The sequence below is a fragment of the Macrotis lagotis genome, chromosome 2 (assembly GCF_037893015.1).
Source record: "Macrotis lagotis isolate mMagLag1 chromosome 2, bilby.v1.9.chrom.fasta, whole genome shotgun sequence".
NCBI lineage: Eukaryota > Metazoa > Chordata > Mammalia > Peramelemorphia > Peramelidae > Macrotis > Macrotis lagotis.
In genome coordinates this window covers 183,593,260-183,607,603 of record NC_133659.1, presented here as the reverse complement: position 1 = coordinate 183,607,603, position 14,344 = coordinate 183,593,260, and the positions used below count along the sequence as shown (strand labels likewise).

General features: G+C 38.2%; 1 pseudogene; it reads left to right on the top strand.

The window, feature by feature from the left end:
• The first annotated feature begins 6,550 nt into the window (after positions 1-6,550).
• Positions 6,551-7,521, top strand: LOC141511320 (large ribosomal subunit protein uL10 pseudogene; annotated as a pseudogene).
• Positions 7,522-14,344: the final 6,823 nt, after the last annotated feature.

The window sequence follows — 14,344 nt, the reverse complement described above, 5'->3', positions numbered from 1 at the left end:
AGATTCACAGGGGCCAATCATCCAAAATCTTATACCTATCTAGGTATATTTGAAAGATAAAATAAACAATGTTTTTGAAACCCAGACACAGTAAACAAAGTCCAGTTTGTTACCACTCAGTAGCCTTAATGTCTCTCCCTTATTTTATTTTCTTTCTCATGAATTCTTATTGTGAGGTTTCTGAATTTCCACAGAAAAATATCTCTGATTAGCATCCAATTCTACTCTGCTACGTCCTCTTTCTAATTTTTTTACTTATCTTTTTTGTATATTATGAAAAATATAATTTTTGTTCCTTTTCTTTTTCAACAATGGAAATTAAAAGATGTTTGGCTGAAGAGGAGACTTTGCTACTACCTGTTCTGGGTGGAGCTACTCTTTCCTAGCTTCTTTCAGGCATCCCTGTGGACTTTACTTTCCCTTTAGTCAACACCTTTGCTCAACCCCTTAGGGCCTGGTGACTTAACCTCATTTAAGGTAGCTAGGGGCTCTCTGTCACTTAGGGAATATGGGATGTGAAGGTTTTCCAAGCCCTTTTCAGGGCTACTCATCCACTTTTGATGTCTACCCACCTCTCAGAATCTCTAGCATATCCAGTGGCCACACCCAGTAAAATCATTTTGGTGAATGGGCTAATCCACCTTGAGGGTAACTAACAGGTCTCAAATCTATTGGAGAGTTAGGGGTATGTCTGCTCCAAGCATGAGAAGATTTACCCCTTTGAGAATGGGCAGATTAAGAACAAATTGTTCTAATGGTCATGAAAGGGGTTGAAGCAAAAGCTATGGAGTGCTCAAGAGTTTGGTTGGGCATGGGCCATCACCAATCATCCTGACTTTTGTCTTGCCACTGGTCTTTGATGATTGTGGAAGAGAAAGTGAGGTTGATCCTAGTGCTACTGTCTCAATTAAATCCAGTCTAAGAGCAAGTCAAGACATCACCCCATGATGTTGTAGATCCTCTTTGAAAACAAAGACAACAAGTGGATCTGGGGAGTAACAATAGGAAGCTTTTGCTTCAAACAGATTGTTGTTCTGTCATGACTCATTTAGGGTTTTCTTGAAAAAGATTATGTAGTGGTTAGCCATTTTCTTCTCCAGCTCATTTTATAGATGAGGAAACTGAATCAAGCAAGGTTGAATTACTTGCCCAAGGTCACACAGCTAGTAAGTTTAGTAAGTTCTGAGGCTAGATTTGAACTGAGAAAGATTAGTCTCAAAGAGGAAGACTTCCAATTAATCACTTATCAAATCAAATAGTCTCCTTCCAGAAAACTCATTGTATGACCAGAATAGTTCAAATTCATTTATTCTTTGTATTAAGGGAGCTATGATAATTTATATCAATAGAATCTCTTGAGCTTGAGCCCCCAGCTGCTAGTTTCAGCAATTAGAGAAAGAATCCTACAGGGACATCAATACACAATGAATGATAGAAACTAAGTTCTTTTAAAAACAAATACTAATATAGAGAGCAAGCAAACTCTTAAAGACACAAAACGTTGAGATGTAGGATCAGCATGAGAACCCTAGAAAGGTTTTCAGTCTCTTTCAACAGGGGGTGCATCAGTCATGCTTCAGTTAAAATCTTTTCTCAATATCTCAGACTAGTTGAGGTGGCGACAGTGATAATGGAAATGCTTCTAGCTTGGTCAACCTCTGATCCCATCTGTTCACTATGTGGAGGTGGTGGCATCACAATTGAAATCACTTTGGCAAAGAGGTCTGTGGCAGGAGCAGGTGGTAGCCACCATGCCTTGACAAACCATTGTGGCCTCCTCATACTTCTAGAGATCTTGACAACTACTCTTCATCAGACTTGTATAGTTCTTGTCTCTTGAGAAATTTCAGTTCTTCCATTTGCCATGGGACCAAGTCAAAGGCTTATGACCTCTAGGCATTGAGGTATTTCTTTTACAATGGCAAAGTGCAGAAAGTTAAATAAAGTTGACCTGAGTTTCTACTCCAACATGGGCTGTTTAGGTTTCCATGATATCCATTCTCACCTCCCTTCTTCACCTTGTTTCCACATTCTCAGAATGAGCCCAGACCTGAAGAGTCACAGAGAAAGACTTCGACTGTGGGGAAAATATGATTTAGGCTGTAAATAGTGCCCTAGATACTGTCTTAGGTAACCTTAGCAGAGGAAGGTGAGAAGGCCATAATAGAATTTAATCACTTCAGAGTTATGTGTTTTATATAAAATGTAACTTAGGATCTGTTAAAAAAAAACTGTCACTCACATCTGTCAACATATATCCCACCCCTTCCACCCCCATCCACCTTGCTCTCCACTCAAAATAGAACTAGGAAGATTTCAGAAAATACCTTATTCAGATAAATGAGAAGAGTCAAGGTAAGACTAATACCTTTCATCACTGCACCCAGTGATATTGGTATTCACATGGAGACTGAGGAAAGGAAACAGAGCCTTTGTGAATATAGAAATGACAACATTTTGGAAATTATTGGTTATGTTGGGTGAGAGTAAGGAAGAACAATCAAATGCTGCAGATCAAGAACTCACTCATTTTATATAAAGCCCATGACCTTTGGTTGCCTCAGAGAGATACCATGTTGTAATTATAATCACATATCAGTAAGGATGAATTTTGGAGAGTTTCACTGAATTAAACATCATGAGCCTGAGGAGTAGCCTCCTTGCCAAAAGTCAACACTAAACCCCTATACCAGATTTACTCAGGAACAGTACCCTCTGTAACACTCCTTGGAGACCACTATTCATCTGCTACCCTTTCTTGTTTCAGTTACCATCCATATAAGAAAAAACAAGTCTCAACTTCCCATCCCATTTTTTTTCTGGTCCTTATCCTCCTCTGTTTTTACACCATCCATATCCTCATGCCAACACTACCCACTTCTTTCACTGTGCCCTCTGAAACTTGAGATCCATAAAGAACAAACCACTTGTTCCTGGACCTTTCATTCTTACAATCCTCTAGTAGATATCCCTGAAACCTATCTCCCTTCTGATGAAGGTATTGTCTAGAAGGTATTAGTTGTTACTTTTCTCATATGCTCTGCCACACATCACAAGTATTCACTCATTTCTTTTCTTTTTTTTTTTAGGTTTTTTTGTAAGGCAAACAGGGTTAAGTGGCTTGCCCAAGGCCACACAGCTAGGTAATTATTAAGTGTCTGAGACCAGATTTGAACCCAGGTACTCCTGACTCCAGGGCCAGTGCTTTATCCACTACGCCACCTAGCCACCCCTTACTCATTTCTTTTCAATGTTACTTTCAGACTCTCCCTTTATATTAATTGATCAGTAGCTTCTCCACCTTTAAAATAAACTCAGTTTGTCTATCTGATACAAATCATGGTGATTGTTACATACCAATCCCTGGATCATTTCCCTCCTTTATCAGGAACTGGACTCCTTCCTATCCTCTCCAAACCATGTTCAAGTTTCACAACTGTGTGAGATATTGAAATCATGTTGTCCAACTTCAGCAGGCCCTTCTCTATAGCACACCTTGACCTCAATCTATCTTTTTTTACTTCTTTGGATTCCCTCCCAGACAGATTCTATTAAGCAGGCAAGCCAGGACAGCTTTTGCTTTATTTCTTACCTATCCTTAAATTACTGAATGGGTGTTGCCTCATACAAACTGAGACCTGTGAAATATCTTAGCTTAAAAAGGTTGAAGTTCCCCATTGCATTCAAAGCCACCTCCAGTATTCTGATCTGTCTTGTTGACAGACTCTGATGACCATGGAGGAGAGAGTGAGGCTTATGACTTTGCATGGTCCTATCTCACTTAAGTCCAATTCACTTGCAAGTCAAGATGTCACTCTTCCAATATCATTGGTCCGCTTCAGGAATGAAGGACAAACAACAACAATCACTAAAACCAATTCTTTCTCCTGTCATGGCCTTAGGAACAGGATATCTAGGATACAGTGACTTTGGAGAACTGGTTTATGTCATTCCCTTGTTATCTCCATTTCCTCCAGAAACTTCAAAGATAAGATGACTTATTATTTGGGCCTTGAGAGTGACAGACTTTCTGGCTATTCCAGCCTTGTGACCCAGCTCTTAAAGGACTTTGTGGCACTTTAGAATATAGTGAAAGACCGTTGATCAACAACCCATCCTCGCAGAGAGGAGATGGGGTGTTGTGTTTGATCAGAGAAGAGGCTTCTTTGAGATGACTTCTTAAGCTTTGGATTTCCAGGTGATAAATTGTGATAGTAATGAGGAGAGGGAGAACAGTTCTCTATCCAGATATAAAGGTGTCTAAGGATAAGGGCGGGGTCCCCATATGGAATATAAATTTAATTAACCAGGATTATACTGTGCTGTGTCTCTCCCTTGCTGTTTTTGTATCTTTCCTTCAAAACACAAAAGACTCATGAGTATATATACACAAAATCTTAAAACATGATCTTCTTTCTAGAGGTTGACAGTTAAAATATTGAAACATGAAACATTTTAATGGACTACTGAAAATAATTTCATCTTCACCTCAATTCTTCACAGATTGAACAGTTTCCCCAGCATTCAAATATTCTGGCAATCTTGAGTATGTCTTGTATTATCTTCTTGGCACTGGTTGTCTTATCTGAGAAGGGCATTGTTGCCAATACTCTTTTCACTACTGGTCACCTCTGTCTGCTGCCAGACACCTTTGACTTTCATATCTTTTACTCCCCACCCCCGACTCCCAAACATTTAAGAGAGCATTCACCTAAAATCCATCTTATGATTGTTGTTTGGTTATGTGTGCTCAGGAAAATAAAACTTAAAAGGTAGTCAAGGGCCTAAGGTCCAGGTTTTTTCAATTGGGCAGTATGTATAACTGCAGTCATATTCCAGCATCTGCCATAGCTGTCAGGATTGGTAAGTAGAGGAACTCTTCCCCCTCCCTCCAAAAGTCCAAGAGAAAGGATCATAGAATACTCAAAAGAGGAGAGAGAAGACATCAGGGGATGCAATCAATCCTTTTAAAATCTACTGAATATTTCTTTCTGGCCAACCTTTTTTTTGGAAGAAGTATCTCATCAAGAGGCCCAAGAGGTTGTACATCCTCTAACAAAGGGTCAAAATCCTTGTTGCATCCATGATCACAAAGAAAGACTTTTTCAAATCCCCCTAATTCTAGTGTTTCTCTCTGGTAATTATTTCTAGTTTATACTATCCTCAAATTGTTAGTACATAGTTGTTTGCATGTTGTCACCCCCATTAGACTGTGAGTTCCTTAAGACTGGGGATTAACTTTTACATTTCTTTATATCTAAATACTTAGTGCATGGTACAGAGTAGCTGCTAAATAAATGCTTATTGATGGGGCAGCTCCGTGGCACAGTGGATAGAGCATTGGCCCTGGAGTCAAGAGTACCTGAGTTCAAATCCACCCTCAGACACTTAATTACCTAGCTGTATGGCCTTGGGCAAGCCACTTAACCCCATCTGCTTTGCAAAAACCTTAAAAAAAATGCTTATTGACCATTGACTATTGACATCCTCCAATAGGATCAATTCTATTGCAAGTGAATTCTCAAAAATTCTCTGTCTCTTTTGTTTAAGTAATATCTGTTTCATCTCTCCCTGCCTCTGCACTCACAACATCACCATCCTTATATTCTTCCCTGGTTAGTCCCCTAACTGCCCCCCCCAGTCCATTCTTAGACAGTCAATGTTCATCCTCAAATCCCCAGCACCTAGCTTTACATCTATATAGGTAAGTAATAAGTTTTGAATTCACTCATTGTCTTTTGTTTTGCTTGTTCTGCTCTGAAGACCTATCTTACAAAAGATTGATGATGATGTAGGTTTTGAAAATGGTTATTTTGTGACAGTCCCAAAGTGGTGTGTTGGGAGATAGAATAAGAATGAGCATAGCTATGCTGAGACCTGATAGAGGTTAGGAAGTATCAAGGAAGTACAAAAGAAAGAACTGAAAATCCAAACTAAGGTGAGAAAAGAGATGAAAGGATGAAGTTAAATAGAATAGCTGCTAAAAAGAGAAATCTGGAAAAGCTGATTTAGGTTAGATGCCTAGGAAAGAAGAAAAAAATCCAATAAATTCTAAGCCTGAGAAATTGGAAGAATAAAGCAAACAGCTCAAGGTATCAGGGAAAGTTCCTGGTCAGAATATGTCTAGGGAGCAGTGTTTAAAAAAAGTGATAGAAATGAAAATTAAAAAATTAAATGAACAATTTTGATTTAAAAACAATTGAAAAATGTGTAATTATGACCAAAGAGCAATAAAACTGTGCATACTCTTTGATCCAACAATACCACTACTGGGTCTGTATCCCAAACAGATCACAAAAAAGAGGAAAAAAATCCCACATTCACAAAAATATTCATAGCAGTTATATTCCTAGTGGCAAAGAACTGAAAATTGAGATGCCCATCAATTGGGGAATAGTTGAACAAATTATGGTATTTGAATGTGATAGAACATTTATTCTATGAGAAATCATGAGAGATGGGACTTCAGAATAGCCTAGAAAGACTTGCATGAGCTCTCTCCCAGCGTCCTCGTGCAAGTGACATTGTCTTTAAACCCCAAGTAGCAATCCCTGAAGCACCTTCAAGATGCCCAGGGAAGACAGGGCTACCTGGAAATCCAATTATTTCCTCAAGATCATCCAACTTTTGGATGATTATCCAAAATGCTTCATTGTGGGAGCAGACAATGTGGGCTCCAAGCAGATGCAGCAGATCCGGATGTCCCTCCATGGGAAGGCCATAGTGCTGATGGGAAAAAACACTATGATGCGCAAAGCCATTTATGGGCATCTGGAGAATAACTCTGCCCTGGAGAAACTGCTGCCTCATATCCACGGGAATGTGGGTTTTGTGTTCACCAAGGAAGATCTGACTGAGATTAGGGATATGCTTCTGGCCAATAAGGTACCAGCTGCTGCCTGTGCTGGCGCCATCGCCCCATGTGATGTCACGGTGCCAGCCCAGAACACTGGCCTGGGTCCTGAGAAGACTTCCTTCTTCCAAGCTCTGGGTATCACCACCGAGATTTCCCAGGGGCACCATCGAAATTTTGAGTGATGTGCAGCTGATTAAGACTAGAGATAAAGTGGGCGCCAGCGAGGCCACCTTGTTGAACATGCTGAATATCTCCCCGTTTTCCTTTGGGCTGATCATTCAGCAGGTGTTTGACAATGGCAGCATCTATAACCCTGAAGTGCTGAACATCACAGAGGAGACCTTGCACCTTCGCTTCTTAGAGAGTGTCCGTAATGTTGCCAGCGTCTGTCTGCAGATTGGCTACCCAACTGTTGCATCAGTGCCCCATTCTATCATCAATGGGTACAAGCGGGTCTTGGCTGTAGCTGTGGAGACTGAGTACAGTTTCCCGCTTGCTGAAAAGGTGAAGGCCTTTCTGGCTGACCCCTTCAGACTTTGCAGTGGCTGCCCCTGTGGCTGCAGCTCCAGCTGCTGCACCAGCTGCTGCCGCTCCAGCCAAAGTAGAAGCCAAGGAAGAGTCGGAAGAGTCTGATGAAGATATGGGATTTGGTCTGTTTGATTAGCCCATGGGATACAACTATTTTGCCAGTTTATTTGTGGAACAAAGTAATAAAAATGCTTATTATCTCTGAAAAAAAAGAAAGACTTGCATGAACTGATGCTAAATGAAATGAGCAGAACCAGAAGAACGTTATATACACTAATAGAAACATTGTGTGATGATCAATTATGATGGACATGCTCATTTCAGCAGTACAATAATCAAAGACAACTCTAAAAGACTTGTGATGGAAAATACCACCCATATTTAGAGAAGGAACTATGGAGTTTAAATAGGGACCAAAACTTATACTATTCAAATTTTAAAAGTTGTCTTATGTAGTATGACATTTTTTTCTCTCTAATGTTTTTTTCTATTTGGATTTGATTCTCCTCTCACAACATGATTAATATGACTCTATGTTTACCATAAGTATACATGTAGAGCCTATATTAGATTGCTTTCTGTCAGAGGGAGCTGGGAGAGAGAGGGAGAAAAATGCAAAACTCAAAATCCTGCAAAAAAAAATTGTTGAAAACTATTGTTGTGGGGCAGCTAGGTGGCGTAGTGGATAAAGCACCTGCCTTGGAGTCAGGAGTACCTGGGTTCAAATCTGGTCTCAGACACTTAATAATTACCTAGCTGTGTGGCCTTGGGCAAGCCACTTAACCCCATTTGCCTTGCAAAAACCTAAAAAAAAAACCAAACTATTGTTGCATGTAATTGAAAAATAAATAAAATATTTAAATTAAAAATAAATACAATTGCAAAGCTTTTTCACAAACACAGCCCAGAATTAGAAAGGAAACATTTAGATGGGAAAAAATCTTTACAGCAAATGTTTCTAATAAAATATATGGGGAACATATAAAATATTTAAGAATAAGAATAGTAAATAAATGGTAAAATGATATGAACAAGCAATTTTCAAAAGAAAATACAAACTATTAGCAACCACATAAAAGTGTTCCATATCATTAAGAATATGAAAAATATAAATTAAAGTAACTGAGGTTAAATCCCATACTCATTGGATTAGCAAAAATGACAGTTGTTGTCAGAACAAGAAAAAGATAAGCAAACTATTGATGGAATTGTGAATTCTTCAATCCTTTCTGAAACATCTTTTTAATGACACCGAAAGTCACTAAACTGTGTATACCCCTTAACCCAATGATATCACAAATAGTTGTATACTTTAATGACATCAAAGACATAGTAAAAAGATCCATACATAGAAAACATAGCAGTAATTTTGTTGTAGTAAAGAATTGGAAACAAAGTGGAAACAAAGAATAGCTAGACAAATTATGTTATATGAATATATGGGATGCTATTGTACCTTAAGAAATGATGGAAGAGGAGAATTCAGAAAAATCTAGTAAGAACTGTTTCAGTGGCAAAATAAGATTTAAAAAAAAATTTATTATTTAGGTACTTTGTTTCTAGACTAAAGTTAGAAGGAATCTTAGAGGTCATCCAGTCCAACTTCTTTTCTAATGCAGGAATGCTTTATAGAGGTGGTATTCCAGACAGAAGGTCAAATAGCCTATACCTCAATTCTTCCAGAAGCAACTCTGAAGTACAACTCACACTTATCAACTTGACTGATAAAACAGAAAAGGGAAATGATAAATGTTGGAGAAGATGTGAGAAAATTGGGATATTAATGCATTGTTAATAAGTTGTGAACTGATCCAGCTCCTGAAGAGCAATTTGGAACTTGCCCAAAGGGCAAACAAACTGTGCATAATCTTTGATCCTGCAATACCATTACCAGGTCTGTATTCCAAAGAGATCATAAAAAGGAGGGAAAGAGCCACATGTGCAAAGATATTTATAGCAGCTCTAGTAGCAAATATTGAAGATTAAGGGATGGCTGAAGAATTGTGGTATACAAATATAATGAGATATTGTTGTGCAAGAAGAAATGATGAGTAGGGGACAGCTAGGTGTCAAGTGGATAGAGCACTGGCCCTGGAATCAAGAGGATATAAGTTCAAATCCAGCCTCAGACATTTAATAATTACCTAGCTATGTGACCCTGGGCAAGTCACTTAACCCCATTCATTGCCTTGCAAAACCTCTCTCCCCTCCCCCAAAAAAGAAATGATGAGCAGGAAAATCTTGTAAGAATGATACAAAATGAAATGAACAGAACCAGGAGAACATTGTGCACAGTAACAACAATATTCTGTGATGATCAACTATGAATGATTTAGTTCTTCTTAGCAATACAGTAATTTAAGACAAAGGACTCATGATGATGGAATGAAACTTAATAAATGTTGTGTGCCCCACCCATTAGCAGTTCCCCCCTCCCTTTCCTATTCCCTGAGATATAACATTATTGAAGTTACCCTACAATGGCATCTGATTGTTCTAGTGAAAGGAAGAGTCAATCGATAAGGCAGATTTCATTTTTTTTGTCTTATTTTTAAAAATTGCCAGAGCCATCCCTATTTTACCAATCTTCTCCTATTTTACTCCCCATCATATACTCTTCAATCCAATAAAACTGGTCTCCTGGCTATTATATGAACAAGACTCTCCATCTCCAGATATTCTTTTTGGCTGTTCCCCCATGTCTAGAATGCTTCCTCCTCTGCTCTGCCTACTGATCTCCCTCACCTTCTCAAGTCCCAACTAAAACCTTCCTTTCTATAGAAAGCCTTCCCCAAACCCTCTTAATTTTAGTGACTTCCCTCTATTAATGATTTCCCATTTAACCTGTATATAACTTACTTTTTATATATATATATTTGTTTGCATGCCATCTCCTCCATTAGATTGTAAGTTCTTTAAGGCAGGGACTCTAGCTTTTTTTTGTTTTGTACCCCTATTACATTGCACAGAATAGAATCAAAAAAGGTAGATGGTAGGAATTATCTAGGATTTGAGTTTTGGTAAGGGAAGTAGCTATAGAATAATAGCAAATCTTGTCCTTTTTTCTTTTGGCAGGTTTATTGGATTGGTAGATCAAGGGTCTACTATATATATATATGCATATATACATATATATGCATATATATAGCATGCTTAAGTCATTTCATAGTCACTCAGATTATCTTTATTAAAAAGATGGAGGGATAAGAGCTAGATCATAGTATAATTGGTAGATTCAGAACTCTTTAAAATACTGACCCAAAGATGGTTCATTGTTGACTTGAAGGGAAGTATTAAGTATAATGCTCCAGGTATCTGTCCTTGCCTTGTGTTGTTTATCATTTTTATCAGTGTTTTGGGTTAAGTTATAGAAGGCATATGTGATAGGCAGGCTTTCCTCCTTACTCTCCACCCTTCCCCCATTCTCTTATGTAGATAAGGCCTATTTTTTCTCCTAAAAGCCAAAGATGTCTCCCAAACTTGATTGGCTCAAGAGGCTAATGTTCAAGTTACCTAGTTGGTGATGTATTTTTCTGTGGACTCAGGCTTCCCATTTAATTAAGGGCATAAAAAAGTCTTCCCACATGGATTCAGGGGGCTTCAGACTTGGTGGATGTTCCAACTCCCCACATCTTGCTCCTGACAAGTTTCCATATGGAAAAAAGGAAAGGACACTTTTCCTGATTTGAAAATTGTGTCTTTGTTGAATATATTTTCCAAGCTACAGCTAAGTAAACTTCCTTTTATTTAATAACTTCCTTTTATTTAATTTCCTTAATGATATATGAGTATTTAATTTAGTTTCAGTATTGGACCTGTCAACTGGACTAGAACCAGCCTTTGTGGAATAGCTAGAATCAAACTAGGCTAGAGACAGAAAATCAGGAATCAAACAGAATTTTAATTAATTTCAGAGTAAGGGAAAAGGAAGCTTGCAAACAAAAGTCCTCCCTAGGAAGAGGGCTTATCTTGCTGGGGAAAAGGAAGAGTTTATATACATACAAATCATAAGTGGACTGATCCATGACATAATCATTGTTAGGTCTTGAATGAATGTTCCCATGGCAGACTCATACATGAACAATGCAATGTTACTGGGTCCTGTAGAAACAATTTCCAAATTGATTGTTTCTGGGGTTTAGAACTAGTAGGAACAGGAGTGCAATACCTGGTTTGGTTCCCTTATCAGTCACAAGGAATAGGGATTGTGAGAATGTTGAGAGATTTCCTAAGTGAGAAAGTGACAGTGCAATGGAAAGCCAATTGGATTTGGAACCACAGAATCCAGATTTGGATTCTAACTGCCAACAATTACCTATATAGTTTAGGCAAGGCATTTCATCTTTCTGAGCCTTAGTTTCAAGTGAAAAATTTGGACCAGATGACCTCTAATGTGCTTTAAATCAATCTATCCTGGGATTTGGAATTGTCCCAAAGTACAAGGGGCTTCCTGGCTTAGTGGATTTCCCTTCTGGAAATCTTCAAATCCCTGGCTTGATGGCCCCTTGTCAAGAATGTTGTGTAAGGGATGCACACTTAGGTACAGGTCAGCCTAGATGACCTTTGTCCTAACTTCCCATTCTAGTAGAATACCTTTCACATAGCATATTTTTAACTCTTTTTAGTTTTGTTCAGTCTTTTTCAGTTGTGTCTCCCTATTTGAGGCTTTCTTGGTAAAGGACAGGAGTAGTTTACTATTTCCTTTTCCAGTTCATTTTACAGATGAGGAAAATGAGGCAAGCAGGGTTATGTAACTTGCCCAGGGTCACACAGCTAGTAAGTGACTGCAGCCTGGTACTCTATCTACTTTACTAGCTAGTTGCCAGGCTGCTTATTGACTTTGAAGGGTTTAAGTTCTATGGCAACCATGATTCCAATGGACAGATGATAATTGTGTTATCCACGTGTTGGATTCAAGAAACAGATAGGAAAATACATTATTGAACATGAACATTATGAAAATGTATTTTGCTTGCCTAAGCATTTTTATTCTAAGAGTTTTGTTTTCCTTTTTTCCAATGGGAGGGAGATGAGAGGGAAAAATATCAGTGCTTACTAATTAAACAATTCAATTTAAAGTTAAATATAAAAAAAGTCTGTTGAATGACTGGATTGACTATAATAAGATTCTGTGATTCTGTGATTTCTGTGTTTCTTTGATACAACAGGATAAAACTCTTCTGGAATATACTCAAGCCATTTTCCTAAGTTCCATTGGAACCGTTGCTAATACTTGAGTAGCAGTGGCCTAAATATGTGAATTGTAGGGACAAGAGAGTATTTGCTTTGTGGAAGTCACCCAATTTTGTTAATTCATCCCTGGATATTACTAACAATGATAATTGTTAATTCATGTCTCCCAGGAACACATCTATCCTTTCCTCACTCTAATCTGGAGAAAATTATTTCCCCCTCTTTAGTAATTGAAAGTTAGGGACCTCTTTTTGATCTCTCTCATTTGGGAAGGAGTTACCTCAGAAGGTCATTCTCTCCTGAAATCCTCAATGGAATAAAGAAAATCTTTTTTTATGGGTAGGTTGAGCTAAATAAAAGTCTGAAATCACTTCCACGCTGTAACTCTCAGGAAATCTCTAGAGCTAAGGTCAGTACAAAAGAGAAATTATTCTAAAAGTCAGATTATTGAGATATGGAAGGCAAGGTCCAATGAAATATAGTTTTTTTAAAACTGGATCTAAAAAAACAAAAAAAAGCTATGATAGATGGAGCTCTTCTCAGCAGTTCAGAGATCTAAGACAGCCCTGGGAGACCTGTTATGGACAATGCCATCTACATCCGGAGGAAAAAACAACAATAAATTGGACCTGTGATTTCAGATCAGCAACTGTTCTGCCATTTATCATCGTGCATACAAGGTAAGTGATTTACAAATGGTCTGACTGGCTGTGTCAGATGCTTTTCCAAGAAAAAAGTATTACATCTAAAAAGAACCAGTAATTCAATGAATATAGTCAGAGGTGAAAGTTCACTTTCTGTGAACTGTATAAGGAAAAGAAGAAATGAGACTATAACACTCACTGTTTTAAGAGTGATAAAAAGAAAGAAGTCCCAGAACAAAGGACATTCAGGTCCAGGACAGTGGGGGTCAAAGGACATAGAAAGAAGTGTTACATTAGCTGATTGTTTAAAATAAGGATATTAAACCTATATATATGAAGTTGGGTCAGTTAGCTAGGCACAATAAAGCATGGAAAATGTGATCCTAAACTCCATTATGAATGTTAAACTTCTTCACCCACAGAGTGTTTCCCCAAGTGATGAACAGCCTAAGAGGATGTATAAAGGATTGGCAAGTGTGGACTTGGTTGGCATCTGTGGCTAGGGAAATTAATATTAATCAGTTAATTAATGAACAATTATCAAGTACCAACTGTGTGCCAGATGCTATACAAGATGCTGGGGATACAAAGAAATGAAACAATCCCTACCCTCAAGGAATTTTTTAACAATCTATTATGAAGGGCAACTAGGTTGGGCAGTAGATAGAGCACTGGCCCTGGAGTCAGGAGGACCTGAGTTCAAATATGACCTCAGACACTGAATTACCTAGTTGTGTGACTTGGAGCACAACCTCATTACCTTGCAAAAACAAAAAAAATCTATGATGAGTATATGGTATGCAAGGTATGCTATATTGGGGATACAATGACAAAAAAAAAATGACCCTGTCCATCTGGGTACAGTGAAGGGAAGAAAGCTTTTGCATACATACATATGCATACATGTCATTTAGGTGTGTTAAATATGAGCATATATGTCATAATATAATAAATGAAGAAGATAGGTCTAAGAACAACTTGGAAGAACTCAAGAATTCTGATCAATGAATGTAATGACCAACCATGGATCTGGAGAATCAATGACAACACATGATACCGTACTTCCCAACAGAGAGGCAATAGATTCAGGATGCATGGTCAGTGTGGGGATGTGTTTTGTTTG